Here is a 16,882-nt window from a genome sequence, read left to right as displayed (position 1 = left end):
AGAAAAAGTAAGACAGCAGAAAGCTTCCTAGTTTCTCAAGAATAGGGAATCTTCAGGCTGCCATGAGCAGTGAATTGCCTAAAGGGGCGTTGTCCATGCCCCATGTCTTGCCTTCACTGGATGATGTGACATGGACCACAGCCTGATCAGCCATGCCCCAGGTATCTCCCCTGCAGGTACACATTAGCTCCAAGAAGAATCAGGACCATCCCGAAATATGAAGACAAGCTCTTCCCAAGCCCTCAGGCCAAGGCAATAGGAAGTTCTGGTGGTCAGACTCCCAACCATTTTAAAACTCTATGTGGGGTTTGTTTGTTTGTTTGTTTGTTTATTTAATCAAATGGAACCGAGTGTAAGAATCATTCCACTGCCAGAGAGTGTTTGTTCTAAACACCTGATAACACCTATGATTGGAAAGATATTTCATCTCCTAAAGCTTCTTGCACTGCCTGCTGTAGGCTTTCCCTGGCTCGATTCAGCCTGGCCATGGCAGAAATGAGGGCAAGCCAAGTCCCAGCAAAGGAGGCACCCAAACGGTTTTTTTTTTTTTTAATCAGTTCCTCTGAACTTGCTTGCCCCACCTAGCCCAGCAGCAGAAGCAGTGCAACTGCTCTCCCAGACCCAGCACCAAAGCAGCAACCAAACCGGTTTTTCCCCTTCTGTTCTTTCTGTCTTCTGAGATCATCTGTGTTCTTCTAAATTAGACTCTAGAGAATCAAATAACCCTATTAAAAATGGGGTACAGAGCTAAACAAAGAATTCTTAACTGACGAATATCAAACAGCCACAAAGCACCTAAAGAAATGGTCAATATCCTTAGTCATCAGGGAAATGCAAGTAAAAACAATCCTGAGATTCCTCCTCACACCAATCAGAATGGCTAAGATCAAAAACCCAGATGACAGCAGATGCTGATGAGAATGTGGAGAAAGAGGAACACTTCTCTACTGTTGGTGGGGTTGTAAACTGGTACAACCACTCTGGAAATTAGTCTGGGGGTTCCTCAGAAAATTGGACATAGTAGTATCTGAGGAGCTAGCCATACTACTCATGAGTCATAATCAAAAGACGCTCTGAGATATCAAAGGGATACATGCTCTAGTATGTTCATAGCAGCCTTGTTTATAATAACAAGAAGCTGAAAAGAATCCAGATATCCATCAACCAAGGAATAGATAGAGAAAATGTACATTTACACAATGGAGTTCTACTCAGTTATTCACAATAATGACTTCATTAAACTCTTAGCCAAACTGGTGAGTGGGGTAACCCAATCACAAAAGAATACGTATGGTATGCTATCACTGATAAGTGGATATTTAGCCTAAAAGCTCAGATTACACATGATATAATTCACAGACCACATGAAACTCAAGAAGGTGGAAGACCAAAGTGTGGATGCTTTAGTTCTTATTAGAAGGGGGAACAAAATTTAAAAAAAGGAAATAAGGAGACCAAGTGTGGAGCAGAGACTTAAGAAAAGGCCATCCTGAGACTGCCCACCTGGGGGATCCACTCCATATACAGACACTGTACCCAGACACTATTAAGAATGTCAAGAACTTTATGTCTACAAGAGCCTGATATTGATGTCTCCTGAGATGTTCTTCCACAAGCTTGACAAATGCAGAGGTGAATGCTCACAGCCAACCATTGGGTGGAGAATGGTTCCCAATGGAAGAGTTAGAGAAAAAAATGAAGAAGCTAATGGGGTTTGCAACATAATAGGAAGAACACCAGTATTAACCAAGCATATTCCCCCTGAGCTCCCAGGGATTAAACCACCAAACAAAGAGTACACATAGAGTGATCCATGGCCCCAGATATATATGTAACAGAGGATGGACTTGTCTGGCATCAATAAGAGGAGATGCCTTTGGTCCTGTGAAGGTTCCATCTGCCAGGGGAATACCGGGGCAGGGAGCCAGGAAGGAGTGCGTGGCACTTGTCTGGGAGACCACCCTCATAGAAACAGGGGGAGGAGGGATGGATAGGGAGTTTCCAGAGAAGAAGCAGAAAAGAGGATACAATTTGTAATGTAAATAAAGAAAATATGCAAGAAAAGGAAAGAAAAAAATATCACTTAGAAAAAAACAAGACAAAAATTGGACTCCGTCTAAGCTTTGTATTCTTGAATAAATTGTATAGGCACAAAGCCTGTCTATGGGTAATAAAATTAATCTGAAATTTTACTTCATTATAAGAAATTCATACCAATAAAATGTTCTAATGTAAGGAAATATAACTTCAAGTTTTTATCAAGTATAAATATTCCTACCAATCAAGATTCTGCCTACATATTTTGCCTGAGTGGCAGGGGAACAGGAAGTAGAGGCACTGCTGGCTGGTGCTGGCCGACAGGAGGGGGACATGCTCTGGAATGTGGATATAAGGATCAAGTGAGTTAGCAAAGTACAACCTGAAGATGCTGAGCCAACTGAGGGCTTGTATGGACCCTCTGCCTCTAATGAGCCAAGAAGAATCAAACCCAGCAGCTATTCCACCTGCAGCAGAAAATATTCAAGGAGATCATAGGTGGATGTCTCAGCCTAATAGGCTTGTTCTGGACTGTAAAGACAATGATTTGGATATGCTATTTGTGGGAGACTCCATGGTACACTTAATGCAGCAGTATGAAATATGGTGGGAGCTGTTTTCGTTTTATGCTCTTAATTTTGGAATTGGGGGAGACACAACACAACATGTTGTATGGAGACTAAAGAATGGACAGCTGGATAACATGAAGCCTCAGGTCATTGTTGTCTAGGTAGGAACAAACAACCACGAAAATACAGCAGAAGTAGCAGGTGGGATTGAAGCTATTGTACAACTTACAAACATGCAGCAACCACAAGGAAAGATCATAGTACTGATTCTGTTACCTGGATGGGAGAAGCCTAACCCTTTAAGACAAAAGAATGCCAAGTGAACCAGCTTCTCAAGGTTTCTTTGCCAAAGCTCACCAATGTACAGCTCTTGGATATAGGTGGGGTTTCATGCACTTGGACAGTGCCATCTCCTGTCACGATGTGTTTGATTTTCTTCATCTCATGGGGCGGAGGTCTATGCAAAGATCTGCAAACACCTGTATAAACTGATCATGCAGTTACTGGAGGAAACACCGGAGGAGAAGCAAACTACCATTGTTTGATGGGCCCCCAAAATATTAGCAGCATCCCAGATTACTCAGAAGAGTCAGACCACTGGGACACTACAGATTTTTTTCTTAAGGCACTTTATATTTTACAATGTTCTTGGATGCTTATATGTTTGAAGGGATGAAGGGATTTAAATTGTTCCTATATATAAAGATTTGCTTGAGACAGGAGAAAAGTTAGCCAAGGAAGATTCATTTGAAACCAGAGGTGACTTTTTAGTTGTTTGTGACACATTAGTAGAATTATTACTGTTTTTTACCCCTTAAGACAACATCAAGCAAGAGTAAAATATGAAAATTCTTTTCTTGGCCTTTTTTTCAATGGACTGTGTCATGTGTGATACTTATAACACCTTCTTGGCTTTAAACTTATTTTTGGTCCAGTTTTAAGGTTCATGATTTAATATGTTGTGCTGTTTTGTTTGATTCATGCATCCTCAGTATTTTATTAACATATAGCATCAGATTAAACATGCTTGTCATTCCAATATTGGAGATGCTATAGTAACACATGAACTTGTTCCTCTCAAACTTAAGCAGTGAAAACAAGGTCTGGGGACAACTGTGGGATATCATTTTTATTGGTGCTGAATATGATATCTGTAAAAGACCTGTGCATGCAGCCTTTCCTCTGCTTCTCCATCTCTTCATAGGTGGGTTATTTACATTACAAACTTTTAACACATTTTTGATCTAGGATTTGCACTGACATCAGAATGATCTTACTAATGTAACACTCTATGTGATGTTCTGTGATGCGGGGTCTGTGGAATGTTAATTATCCAGAGTTCTACTTGTCATTCCCCCAAACCTGTTGTTTTCCTTTGTTTTTGGTGTAGGAGTTTGGGGTATGTGTCAGAATTATTTTCCATTCCATAATGCCTGATGTTATATCAAGTTTTATATTATCTTAAGGTGTATATATTTGTTTTTATTTTATATACTATATATAAATAGATATATTTTACAATAAATTTTACATATTTCCTCCCTGCTTAAAATTATGACCATTCCCAAATTGCCTAGAATGACAAACCTTTATACAATTTGTACAATAACCGTTGTATTATGTATATGAAAATATATTCAGCTGTTCAATTATGATCATTAGTACAATTTCAGGATACTTGACATTTGGAGTACAGGAATATTTAAAAGAAAATTATTGGATTTTACAATTTGGTTCTACATATCAATTTAAAGCAAAGTATTATTCCCACAAAGGGCTTTACATACATAAAGCATAGAAAATAAGATCAACAGTGGACATGAAAGAGTCTGTTTTTATATATTGTTTATATAAAGGACCAATTACTGTATTGGTTATATGTAATATTGAAGTGAATCAATTGTTTGAAGTTAAAAAGTAACATTTAGCAACTTGTTATTATCATTATTATATAAAGCAGAGAAATAAAATATTCTTAACTAAATAAATTTATCAAAATATTAAGTTTCTCTAGTTGTTATTTGAAGAAATGGTATAAGGTAAGTGAGCATTTCCAATGTATACTAATGGATATTTATAATTTTTAGTGATTAACACAGTAGGGTCATGGAGAAGAACTGGCAAGAAGTGAATAAATTATATATAAAAAACAAACATGCAAACCATAAACATACTAAGTAAAAGCATGGAAATTAGTAAGTAAACCTAGTACTTTTTCAGCAATACAGAAATGTAAATATATTTTGAGATAACAGAACAAAAACAGGCCTAGTTAATTTATTCAGAATGTTAAAATGTGTTATATATTCATACATAGGTAATAAAATTCAAAGCTCATATGTTTAACAATGATGTACTATTAAGCAAAATGCGCCATGATACAATAGAATATTTGCAAACTATTTAAAACTATCTGCTTATAGAGGAGTGAAATAAAGAATGACACCCATTCTGACAACACACAGAGGAAGCCTGACAACAAGGTTCTCTAACATGCCCAAGATCAGAGGTGAGGGGGTGACAGCAACTGTCCCAGCACTAGGATTAAATGGGAACCCTGGGATTCAGCAATGCAGGTATCCTGTCAGGCCAGTGGCACAAGTTTTTTTTTCCAACTTGAACTAGCACCCAAATAAGTCCTGGGCTGTGGGGAGCGGGTGTGTGGAGGCAGTCCCAGGATTATGCTTCGGACTCCGGCACACACACACACACACACACACACACACACACACACCCCGTGCAAGCTGCGCAGGTGCACCCATGATGCAAGATCAGGACAATGGGACTGCGCCTTGGGGCGGGGAATTGGAAACAGAGAAACTGAAAGGGGAACAAATGGAGAAACAGAAAGTAAAACTAAGAGAGCGAAAGAGAGATAGACCAGACGGGGGACAGAAAGATTTTTATGAGCATGCTATAAGGTTCCTGAATAAACCGCTTTTGACAAGAACGCTGTGTTGTTGCTCCTTTTCTGTTGGTCGGAGATAGCAGGGACAAGTGGTGGCTCATACTGGGAAACTCCCCCTCCGCGAACTCCCCCTCGGTGTTTAGAACTCATTGTGGTCAAGGTGACTAGTCAGTAAGTTCCCAGGTAAGTGGGACGATGAAAATTCTCGGTTTGAGACGATAAAGTTCCCTGGTACAGGGACAAGTTGCACCCAGCACTATGGGAAACACAACATCAGTTCAGACAGTTTGCCAAGCTCTGAAGGATTTGCTGAAAGCGAAAGGAATCGGGCTAAAACAGGAGACTATAGAGAAGTTTTTAAAAGCAGTGGACCAGGTGATTCCATGGTTCCAGGTATCTGGACATCTTACAATGTCTAGTTGAAAAAAATTAGGAAAGGATTTGCCGTTTGCTGAAGAGCAAGGGGTACTGGCTAAAGGAGTGGTGCCAGTACGGAAATTGATCGAAAGGTGTATAGGAGATGAGGAACGGTGTAGTGTGGAGCTGGAGAAGGGAAATAAGGCTCTGAATCAGGTTAGGGAAGAACACTCCCAAAATTCAGAGGTGGAGGAAGTGTCTAGTAAGGGAAAAATGTTAGAAGACAATCTAGAGAGCATAGCCAATAGTTTGGAGAAAATCAAAGTACTGATTGAACCGTTGGCTCCCGGGCTGCCAACTCCACCTCCTTATGCCCCAGGCGGAGTGGAAAGGCATAGTTTGCATCCTAAAACTTGGAGAGAGCTAAGAGCTCAGTGCTTTCCTGTATTTCAGGATGCACAGAGTAATCATTACCATGAGCCGCTAGACTGGAAAATTTTTCAGAGGCTAGCAGAAGGAGTGTGCACCTATGGAGTTAGTGCTGCATACCTTTCCCTTCCCTGAACAGAAGAAGTTTCCTGCTCTTTAGAGGCAGTGCAGAAACCCCTTTTGACTTTCCCACTTCTAAAAAGAAAAGGTGACAAAGATCCCTCTGTGGAGAGTGCTTTTGAAGAGGCTGCCTCTGTGGCCCCTGGAGGAGAGGCAGCTGCCTCCTGAGCTCAGCTGCCCCTCTGTGATCAGAGACTCACATAGGAGGCTGCTCCTGCTGCTGCCTGGGGAGAGGCAGCTCAGAGACTCACACAGCACTAGTCCTGCCAGTCTGCCCTGGCTGGCCCTCCTTTATCACCTTGACAAAAAAATAATAATAACTGTTTCTGAGTTCTTCAAGTGGGACAGGAGACGTCCTGGTTTTCTAGTTGTCGCTGGAAATATGTCTAGTTCTGATTCTGGGTCCCATAGAAAGAATATCAGGGTCCATTTGACATATGTAGTTGTAGTTTTCTCTTGTGTGTTTGTCTCTTGGCACACCAAGCTGTCTGCCCATCCACCTGTGTCAATTTATGTCCATGTTTTCTTTTTTTAAATGTTACTCGTGTTTCATGTTCAAAAGAAAACGTTAGATGTCTGTCTCGTAATTCAGCTTTAATTCGAGTCTAAGAGGATAAAATTAAAGATTTAAAAAAAAAAAAAAAAAAAAAAAAAAAAAAAAAAAAAAAAAAAACACAGGCATCTAGGGCCCTACACCTAAAGTTAGTAGTTTAGCTCAGTTGAAGACCTGCTGGAAGCTGATTTTTAGGCTGCTCCTAGAAAAGGGTGCAGGCAGCTTATTCACTTGGAGCTGTTCCATTGCTTCTCCTAGAAAAATCTGTGTTTGTGGAGCTCAACAGGTGACAAAGTTCCCATCTCTTGAAATTACAGCTACAAAAAAGCAAAAAAAAAAAATTGTCTAGTTTAAATATACAAGATGTGTAGTTACTTCATGTCTACTTTTGACTGGTTTTAAATGGTATAAATATGCTCTGCATGTCTTGGTGGTAAATTATTTGCTTATAAGTAATTGGGTATGATTCAAAAATTGCAATATTAGTAACAAAAAAATTTTTTAAAACTAGTAACTTGGTTAAAGTCACTCTAAACAACAACACCTGGCATAAACCAACCCAGGGAAACAGGTTTCTAAAATACCTCTAAATCGGATAATATTATATGTAATAAAAGAAGATTTGAGACAGTATTGCTGCACTGTAGTGTGTTTTTGTGCAGGAAACTAGCAGCCAAACTTTGTAGCATGAAGCTGATGTGCTCTGATGCACAGTATGTGTTGATTTTGGAGAGACTAGATTGTTTAGGGTTTAAGTTTTGCTTTCTAAACTTTTTCAAGAGTTCGTTGATAGGCTAATTAAAATGTCTGAGAAAGTGTTCTGAAGTGCTAATGTTAGAATGCTTTTGGTAAAAATGGGGATGCAGGCTCTTCCTAATGGAAGAAGAGTTGGCCTTTCAGATTCTTATATTGGGTGCAAGCTATAAAAGCTGAAAGATCTGAGTTAGCCTTATGGGAGTCCTTTTTATATAGACTGGGTAACTATGTTACACAACACATGTTTAACTGTGGTTACCTGCCTAATCAAGGTCTGGGAAAGCAAAATCAAGACTAAATTAGAGCTCACTGCAGTTACCCCTAGAAAAGGAAAAACTGATCTAAAATATTTTTAATTGGCAAGCCTGCACACCATTCAGATGAAATTATTTTAAAATGTGATGTCACTATATGGGTTAATCAGCTTCAGAAAAAAATTTGGCCACTCAGTAGCTAGTGCAAGAGCAATTCCAAGCTGCCCACATTAAGTAAGAATCAAACAGGTAAGAATTGCTTAAGCTTTGTAAAGTGTTGAGGTTGTGAAATTTACAACCTGGTTTATTGCTTCAGTTGCCATTCCAAAGAATTATCATAGATTTTCAAAGATCATTTCCATATTATTCCTTTGCATCTGGCTTGTCTGCTTGTGGTTTTGAAGAGCCCCTTGAGACAATGGGAGTCTTTAAAAACCTTTGCCTCAGAGATTGGCTGATGGTCTTTTATTATTTTACTGCGGCCTCAATGGCAGAAGGCTAAAACTTAAAACCCTCAATGTTTACTTGCCAAATAATTGGGTTATCAGTCTTCCTAGCCAGATTGTTGCACAGGAAGTTCATAAAGATAATTTACTTTTCAAAAATCATCAGAGAACTATGTGACCCCCCAAAAAATCCAAATTTGTACTGATAAGTTAAAAATGCTAAATGATTTTCAAAAATTATTAAGAGATATTCAATTGGTTGGACCCTATTTATCTATGACTAACAGACAGATGCAACCACTCTATGATATTCTGCCAGGTGATTCTGCTCTTGATTCTCCCAGACAACTCACTGATGCTACCTGAGCCTCATTACAACTGGTAGAGCAGGGCATCCAGACAGCGGCCTTAAAACGCCGGGATAAGTCACAACCCAGTTTGCTGTGTATTCTGCCTACAGAGGCACAGCCTACAGGAGTTCTATGGCAAGGAGCTCCATTGCTTTGGATACATCCCAAGATTTCCCCGGGCAAGACACTTGTACATTATCCCACTTCAGTGGCATAATTGGCTTTGCTAGGCATTCAACAATGCATCCAGTATTTTGGCATCCCACCTAAGGATCTTATAATCCCTCATAATGTGAGACAACTAAAAGTATTGTCATCTACTACAGATGACTGGGCTATTGTGAGATGCAGTTTTCAAGGTAACTTTGATAATCATTTCCTTAAAGATCCTATCCTACAGCTGATTACCACTCAAACTGTAGTTTTCCCTCGCATCACTTCAAAGGATCCTTTGCCAGACACCCCACTTATCTTTACAGATGGTTCCAAGAGAGGACAAGGAGCATATGTGGTGGCAGGTTCCTCTCCGGTTACCATACCATTTCCCCCTGCATCACCCAAAGTTATTGAATTGCAAATTGTGATTAAGGTATTTGAGTTGTTTCCAGGTCCTTTTAATTTGATTTCTGGTAGTCAGTATGTTGTTAACATGTTGTTCTGCTTGGAAGTAGTGGGTAAAATCAATTCAAAATCTACTATTAGACATCTCATTGTCACCTTGCGTGACTTGATTTTAAAAAGAATTTCACCCTTTTTTGTACAGCATATCCATGCCCATACTAACTTACCTGGTCCCCTAGCGGAGGGAAATGGTATTGCAGATAAAGCCACCAGGGCTTCTTTGATTTTTTTTTTTTTTTTTTTGATACATCACCTATTTCATTGGCTCAAGAATTTCATTCACAGTTCCATATTAATTCCAAGACCCTGTCCTCACGCTTTAAAATCACACATAATGAGGCACGGGATATCATAAAAGGGTGTCAAAAGTGCGCCCCATGCTACCACAGATTGGGTTTGGGGTTATCCCACATGGGTTGCACCCTCTACACCAAAATAGGCAGAGAATGCCAATTTGAATAAACCAATGAAATTGCTATGTTTCTGTTGCTAACTGCTTATGTAATTTTCCCTATAAGTGTGTCCCCCTAATTGAGTTTGGGGTCGACTTCTCTATCTCCTGTGTGAGATGTGTGTCGTCCCCAGAGCTCTGGTCTTCCCCATCCCTTGAATAAATCACTTGCCTGATTGCCACAAGATAGGCACTCTGTGAGTTCTTGGGTTCGAATTCTCCAGGTATTACAGTGAGGGGTTTCCCCAAATTTGGGGATCTTTCAGTTGGGGGTTTGTCCTGGATTTTGCGACCACCCAAGATTCCGAGACCATCCTGGAGGTAAAGGGGGGTTCCCCAATTTGTGCCTGAGTGTGTCTGAGTGTACTGCCACTATCTTCTGATCTGTGTCTGAGAAGGGCTTCTGGTTTCACACCTGCTCTTCCTAGCCATAAGGCGGGGGGGGGGGGGTGTCTGTGACTGACAAACATGTCCTGGGAAACACAGGCTGCAGCCCTGGGAGATGTCCCAGGAGGACAGAAGAGTCAGGGACACCTGAGGGTCTCCTACCGGGTAAGGAAGGATTGTGTAATCCTCTTGGAAGAGAAATTAGGAAACCTCTTCCTTCTGAAACTTCTTTTGGCTGGTGCCTACAGATGAGGCATGGCCATGGTTGTCTCAATATTGTGGTCTCTTTGTGTTGTCTATTGTTTGTCTGTATAGGTGGAAACAGGCATCTGTTAGTCTTTGTCTATGTGTCTTAGGTTTCTGTTTTGTGTGACTTGTGACTTCGACGGTAGGACAGACATAGAACAGACGGTAACAACTTCCCCCATACCCTGACCCTATATCACTGGACTGTAGTTACAGACAGAACATATACTATGTCAGTTAAAGTTAAGAAAAGAAGGTGACAGATTTTCTGCACCTCTGAGTGGCTGACTTTTCAACATCAGCTGGCCTCCCAAGGGCACTTTCAAACTGATTACAATTTCTGGTGTTAAAGCCATTGTCTTCCAGGAAGGACCAGGACCGCACATGGAGGAGTGTGGGAAGGAGGAGGCTTGTGCACAGAGCGGAGGCTACAGGGAGAGGGGATGAGTGTGGGGAGTTGTAGGGCCTGTGACAGTGGCTATGAAGTTTGGCGGCTGTGGTGATGGTAGGGCAGTGAGAAGGTGGGGAGTCTCTGCCTGCAGTGGCTAAGCTGCAGTGGCAGTGTCATGATGGCATGGCGGCGCCTGCAGGTGGGAAGGAGGAGGCCATCACAGCTCATGCCCCCTGGGCAGCTTGGTGCAGCAGGAGCAAGCCGAGGGGTTGTCACCTTAGGAGGCTGTGCCCGCCATGGTGGTTTGGGTCGTGCTGGATGAGTTCAAGGCACCCACAGAGGAGGCAGCACTGCTGAAGCAGAGTCCTGGGTGAATCAAGGCTCAGTTCAGCATGGGCCTGGAGGTGCTATGCACTCTTGGGGATGGAGAAGCAACTGCCCATGTGCATCTGGCTGCAACTCTGCACTGTGTAGGAGGCAAAAGAGGGACTGCCCGCTGCACCAGAAGACTGAGCTACCCAAGCCATGCGGGATGCTCCAGAGACTGGCAAGGGTGGCATCTCAGGAAGCCAAGCTGGCGTGTGCATGTCTCCACCAGCAGCTGTCCTCCTGCCACCTCCCCCACTTCCTGTTCCCATGCAGCAGGTCTGAAGTGGTAGCGTGATGAGCTGGCTGGCAGCCAGCTACTGTCTGGGTGGCCAGCTCAGGGGCAGGGCTCAGCTGCAGGTAGTCTCAGGGCTGGTCCAATTGCTTCTGAATGGAGGTTGGAGGAAGTGAGAGTCTACTTCCGGTGTCTGGCAGGTTTTCAAGGGGCCAAGACCAATTTGGCTTAGTTAAGAAAAACTAGGAGAGAGAAAAAAGAGAGTAAAAAAGAAAACAGATGTATGTGTTTGGTCAGCCAGATAGAAAAAGACAGTGAGTGTAAAAAGAAAGAAATAGACGAATGGAGGGGCAGAGAAAGTGACAGCAGCAGTCAAGTAGAGAGAGGGACCGAGAGAAGTGACATAGGCAAAGGAGAGAGAGAGAAGTGGGAAGCAGAGGAAAGAAAAAAATTGAAGGGATCCTATCAAGTCTGGCACTAAGAAGGAGCCTCTCAACAAGTATGAATGTGCTTTCTTTAAAGAAAAAGGCCACTGGGCCAAAGATTGCCCAAACAAGAAGAAAAGGGGGCCCCAGCAACAGGACCTCTGGACACATGGCCCCAAAGTTCTGACCATCCAGTTTCTTGTAGATGCAGGGGATCAATCCTCTGTCAGAGACAAACAAAGATGTTCATAGACTACCAGAAGATCTGTATATCTCTGAGTGGGACGGGTATTCCACTTATTCATAGTAAAGCCAGACTGTCCCTGCCCTTGGTGAGGAGAGACCACCTGACTAAGATGAGGCACAGATTCACTTCCACTCTGATGGACTACAGGTTAGAGAGCCAAAAGGAGAAAAAGCCTGCCTCAGATCAGATGGATTGGTGGCTGCAGGCACATCCACAGGAGCTGAAAGACAAGGCTAGCCTGATAGCCCGATAGCTGTATGACAGTACCCCATGTCAAAGGAGGTTGGAGAAGGGATCAAGACACACATCATCCGGCTATTCCAACTTGGGGTTCTGCGTAAGTGTCGATCAGCCTGATTGGTGCGGAAACCTGGAACCAAGGAATGCTGGATAGTTCAAGATCTCTGAGAGGAAAACAAATGGGTGGCTGATCTCCATCTCACAGTACCTAACCCCTATAAATCTGTTGAGCTCATTGCCTCCATCCAGAACCTGGTATACAGTACTGAACTTGAAGAAAACACATCAATGAACTCATCTAGAAGACAAACTTGTAAAGACTGTCTTGAGGTCAAATTCTTTTGTGCCAGATTTGAGTAGATAACTGTGTTCGATGCCAGAAAGGAAATGCATGTAGAATGCCAGGAAAGAGAGAAGATAGACCTGAGGATTACTGGGAAGTGGAATTTACAGAGACTAAGTAAGGAACATATAAATATAAATATCTATTAGTCTTTATAGATACCTTTTCTAGGTGTGTGAAAGCCTCCCCACAAAGAGAGAAATGGTGGCAGCAGTCATATCTAAGAAGATTCTAGAAGAGATCTTCCCTAGGTTTGGCATTCCTAAGGTAATTAGATCAGACAATGGGCCAGCTTGAATTGCCTGAGTAAGTCAGATATTAGCTCATTTCTTGGGGACCAGTTAGAAATTACATTGTGTATATTGTTCCCACAGTTCAAGACAGGTAGAAAGGGTAAATAAAACTCTAAAAAGACCAAAATTGGCCTCAGAGACTGGTGGGGGAGACAAGGCTCTCCTCCTCTCCTTTGCCCTGTTCCATGTACAGAACAACTGAGCCCCTTTGGTCTAACACCTTATGAGATCCTGTGTGGGGGGCAGCCACTGCTCACTGAGTCGTGTAGAGAGTATAATCCTGATGCTATTTTCTCTAAACCTGTCTGCCTGCCTAAAGGCCCTTGAGGTTATAAGCTGTCAAGGCTGGAACAAGTAAAAGAGGCCTACGAGACTAAAAATGTACCCCAACAGTTCCAGGTTGGAGACACCATCCTGGTCTGACACCATCAAGTGGGAAAATAAAACCTCACTAGAAAGGGCCGTATCTAGTGCTTTTGCTTCTTACATTTAGACCATACATCCTTAATAAGTTGGTAGCCTTTGTCAGAGAAAGAGTTAGTATAGTGCAGATTTCGATGCTTTGCCAGCAATAAGGGATTCCAAGTAAACTAAAGATACTGAGTTCTAAGATTAGAACGAGCCACTAGAAGTAGTGGGGAATGAAAGAATTAAAATTTTAAGCGAGACCCACTAACCCTGCCTGGAGGACAAGTATGTCTCAAGGCTGAGAACAAAAACCGCAGACCACCTGGTCTTGATAAGGTCTGACTCTGGAGTTCTGAGAAAAACTAATATGAAGGTCAGTGTGCTCCAAAACAGCATGATCATATCCAAAATAGGCAGAGAATGCCAATTTGAATAAACCAATGAAATTGCTATGTGCCTCTTGCTAACTGCTTATGTAATTTTCCCTATAAATATGTCCCCCTAATTGAGTTCGGGGTCAACTCCTCTATCTCCTGTGTGAGATATGTGTCATCCTCAGAGCTCTGCCCCCCCAACCCCTTGGAAGTACCTCTTGCCTGATTGCAGCAAGAATGGATCTCTGTGAATTCTTGGGTTAGTGTTCTCCAGATATTAGAGTGAGGGGTTTCCTCAAATTCACCCGTCTTTCAACTACTTGTCTTAATCAGAACCCAGTTTCCCACTAGAACAATTTCTGAATTCCCTATCACACCAAAAAAAGCAAGATTCAGATTTAAAATTACATCTCGTGATTATAATAGAGGGCATTAAGAAGAACATAACTAACACCCTTAAAGAAATACAGGAGAGCATAGCTAAACAGTTAGAAAGCCTTAAAGAGAAAAGACAAAAATCTCTTAAAGAATTACAGAAAAACACAACCAAACAGGTGAGGGAATTGTACAGAATCATCCAGAATTTTAAAATGAAAATAGAAACAATCAAGAAATCAGAAAGGAAGGCAATCCTGGAGATAGAAGAGCTAGGGAAGTGATCAGGAGTCATAGATCCAAGCATTACCAACTGAATACAAGATATGGAAGAGAGAATCACATGGGCAGAAGATACCATATAAAACATTGAGACAGCAGTCAAATAAAATGCAAAACACAAAAATCTCCTAACCCCAAAACATCCAGGAAATCCAGGACACAATGAAACTATCAAACCTAAGGGAAATAGGTAAAGAAGAGAGGGAATATTCCCAACTTAAAGGGCAAGTAAATATCTTCAACAAAATTATAGAAGAAAACTTCCCTAACCTAAAGAAAGAAATGCCCATGAACATACTAAATGCCTACAGAACTCCAAATAGATTGGAACAGAAAAGTAACTCCTTCCACCATATAATAATTAAACACCAAATACACTAAAAAAGAAAGAATATTAAAAGCAGTAAGGAAAAATGTTCAAGTAACATATGAAGAAAGACCTGTCAGAATCATACCAGACCTCTTATCAGAGGTTCTAAAAAAGCAAAAGATACTGGGCAGGTTTTAAAAAGGCCCTGAAAGAACACAAATGACTGCCCAGGCTACTAAACCCAGCCAAACTTTCAACTAACATAAATGGAAGACAAAGATATTTCATAAGAAAACCAAATTTACAAAATATACTTCAACAAATCCAGCCCTACTAAGCATAATGAATGGAAACTGCAACACAAAGAGGGAAACTGCATCCTAGAAAATACAAGAAAGACCCTACTTCCCATTGTAAGAAATTTATTTGACAAGCAGTGAAGGTGAAAATCTTTAAGTCCAACATTCTTGACACAAAGACAGGCAAATCTCAGTGAATTCAAGTTCAACCTGATCTATATAGAGAGTTCCAGGACAACCACAGCTGTTACACACAAAATATCAGTTTAAAAAGAAAAACTCAATCAAGCAATCAAACAAACAAGCAAATAACTCCCAGTCAAACCTAGATATTTCAGCACAGTTCAACCAAACACAAAAGAATATCTTTTCTTCAGTACCTTATGGAACCTTCTCTAAAACTGATGAAATAACTGGACACAAAGCAATTATCAGCAGACACAAATTGAAATAACTCCTTGTATCTTATCACAAAACCATGAATTAATGCTGGTTGTGCTTCACCAACATCAAAAAAACACAGAAAGTCTGCAAACTCATGGAAACTGAACAATTTTCAACTCCATAAAAACTGGGTCATGAACAAAATAAGAAAGAAATTGAACACTTTCTAGAATTCAATGTAAATGAAGGCACAGCATTCCTAAGCTTATGAGAAACAATGTAAACAGCATTAAGAGGAAACATCACAGTACTATATCTCTTCAAAAAGAAATTGGAGTGTTCTCATACCAACAATTCAAAACCACACTTGAAAGCTCTAAAAGAAACAATCAAAACAAAACAAAAATAAAAACAAACAAAAACAACAACAAAACCCACTTCACTGAAGAAAAGTAGAAGGCAGGAAACAGTCAAACTCAGGGCTGAAATCAGTAAATTGAAAACAAAGAAAACAATACAAAGAATCAGGAAACCAAGAGCTGGCTCTTTGAGAAAACCAACAAGAAAGACCCTTAGTCACTTTGACTAAAAGAAAGAAACAGTTTCCAAATTTAAAAAGTCATACATGAAAAGGGGGGCATAGCATCAGACACTGAGGAAATCCAAAGAATCATTATGTCTTATTTCTAAAGTCTTCACTCAACAAAATTGGAAAATCAAAATTAAACGGACAATTTTCTTGGTTAATACCATTCACTTAAGTTAAATGAAGATTAGATAAACAATTTAAATCATCCTATAAAACCTAAGGAAATAGAAGCAATCACTCAAGGTCTTCAAACCAGAAAAAAAAAAAAAAAAAAAAAAAAAAAGCCCAGGGCTGCTACTAAGGAATTCTACAAGATGTTCAAAGAAGAGCTCATACCAAGACTTCTCAAATTATTACACAAAATACCTCAGTACAGACAAACAACAACAACAACAAAACGAAAACCCCTGAAGGTCATTTTACCTTAGAACAGTGATGTAAAAAATATCAAAATACTTGCAAGCACTATCCAAGAATATAACAAAAACACAGGAAATATTCTACCATGATCACATAGTTTTCATCACAGAGACACAAGTATGGTCGAATATATAAAAACCCATCAATATAATCTACCATATAAACAAAATGAAAGAAAAAAAAACATAATTATCTCATAAGATGCTAAAAAAGCCTTTGACAAAATCCAACACCAGTTTATGATGATAAAAGTCTTGGAGACATCAGGGATGCAGGCCACATACATACACGCAATAAAGGCAATATACAATAAGCCGATAGCTGACATAAAATCAAATAGAGAGTAACTTAAAATGATTATACTAAAATCAGGTACAAGACAACGCTGCCCACTCTCTTCATATTCATTCAATATAG

The 16,882-nt window shown here is 40.6% G+C and overlaps 1 pseudogene across 1 annotated transcript; it reads left to right on the top strand.

Moving 5' to 3' along the window:
- Nucleotides 1–2,467: 2,467 nt before the first annotated feature.
- On the top strand, nucleotides 2,468–3,151 carry LOC308415006 (platelet-activating factor acetylhydrolase IB subunit alpha2-like; annotated as a pseudogene). The gene has a single exon. The product of its transcript is annotated as a platelet-activating factor acetylhydrolase IB subunit alpha2-like (transcript).
- The last annotated feature ends 13,731 nt before the right edge of the window (nucleotides 3,152–16,882 follow it).

The sequence above is a fragment of the Micromys minutus genome, assembly GCF_963924665.1.
Source record: "Micromys minutus genome assembly, chromosome: X".
In the NCBI taxonomy this organism is placed as follows: Eukaryota; Metazoa; Chordata; class Mammalia; order Rodentia; family Muridae; genus Micromys; species Micromys minutus.
This window is presented reverse-complemented; position numbering and strand designations above follow the sequence as displayed.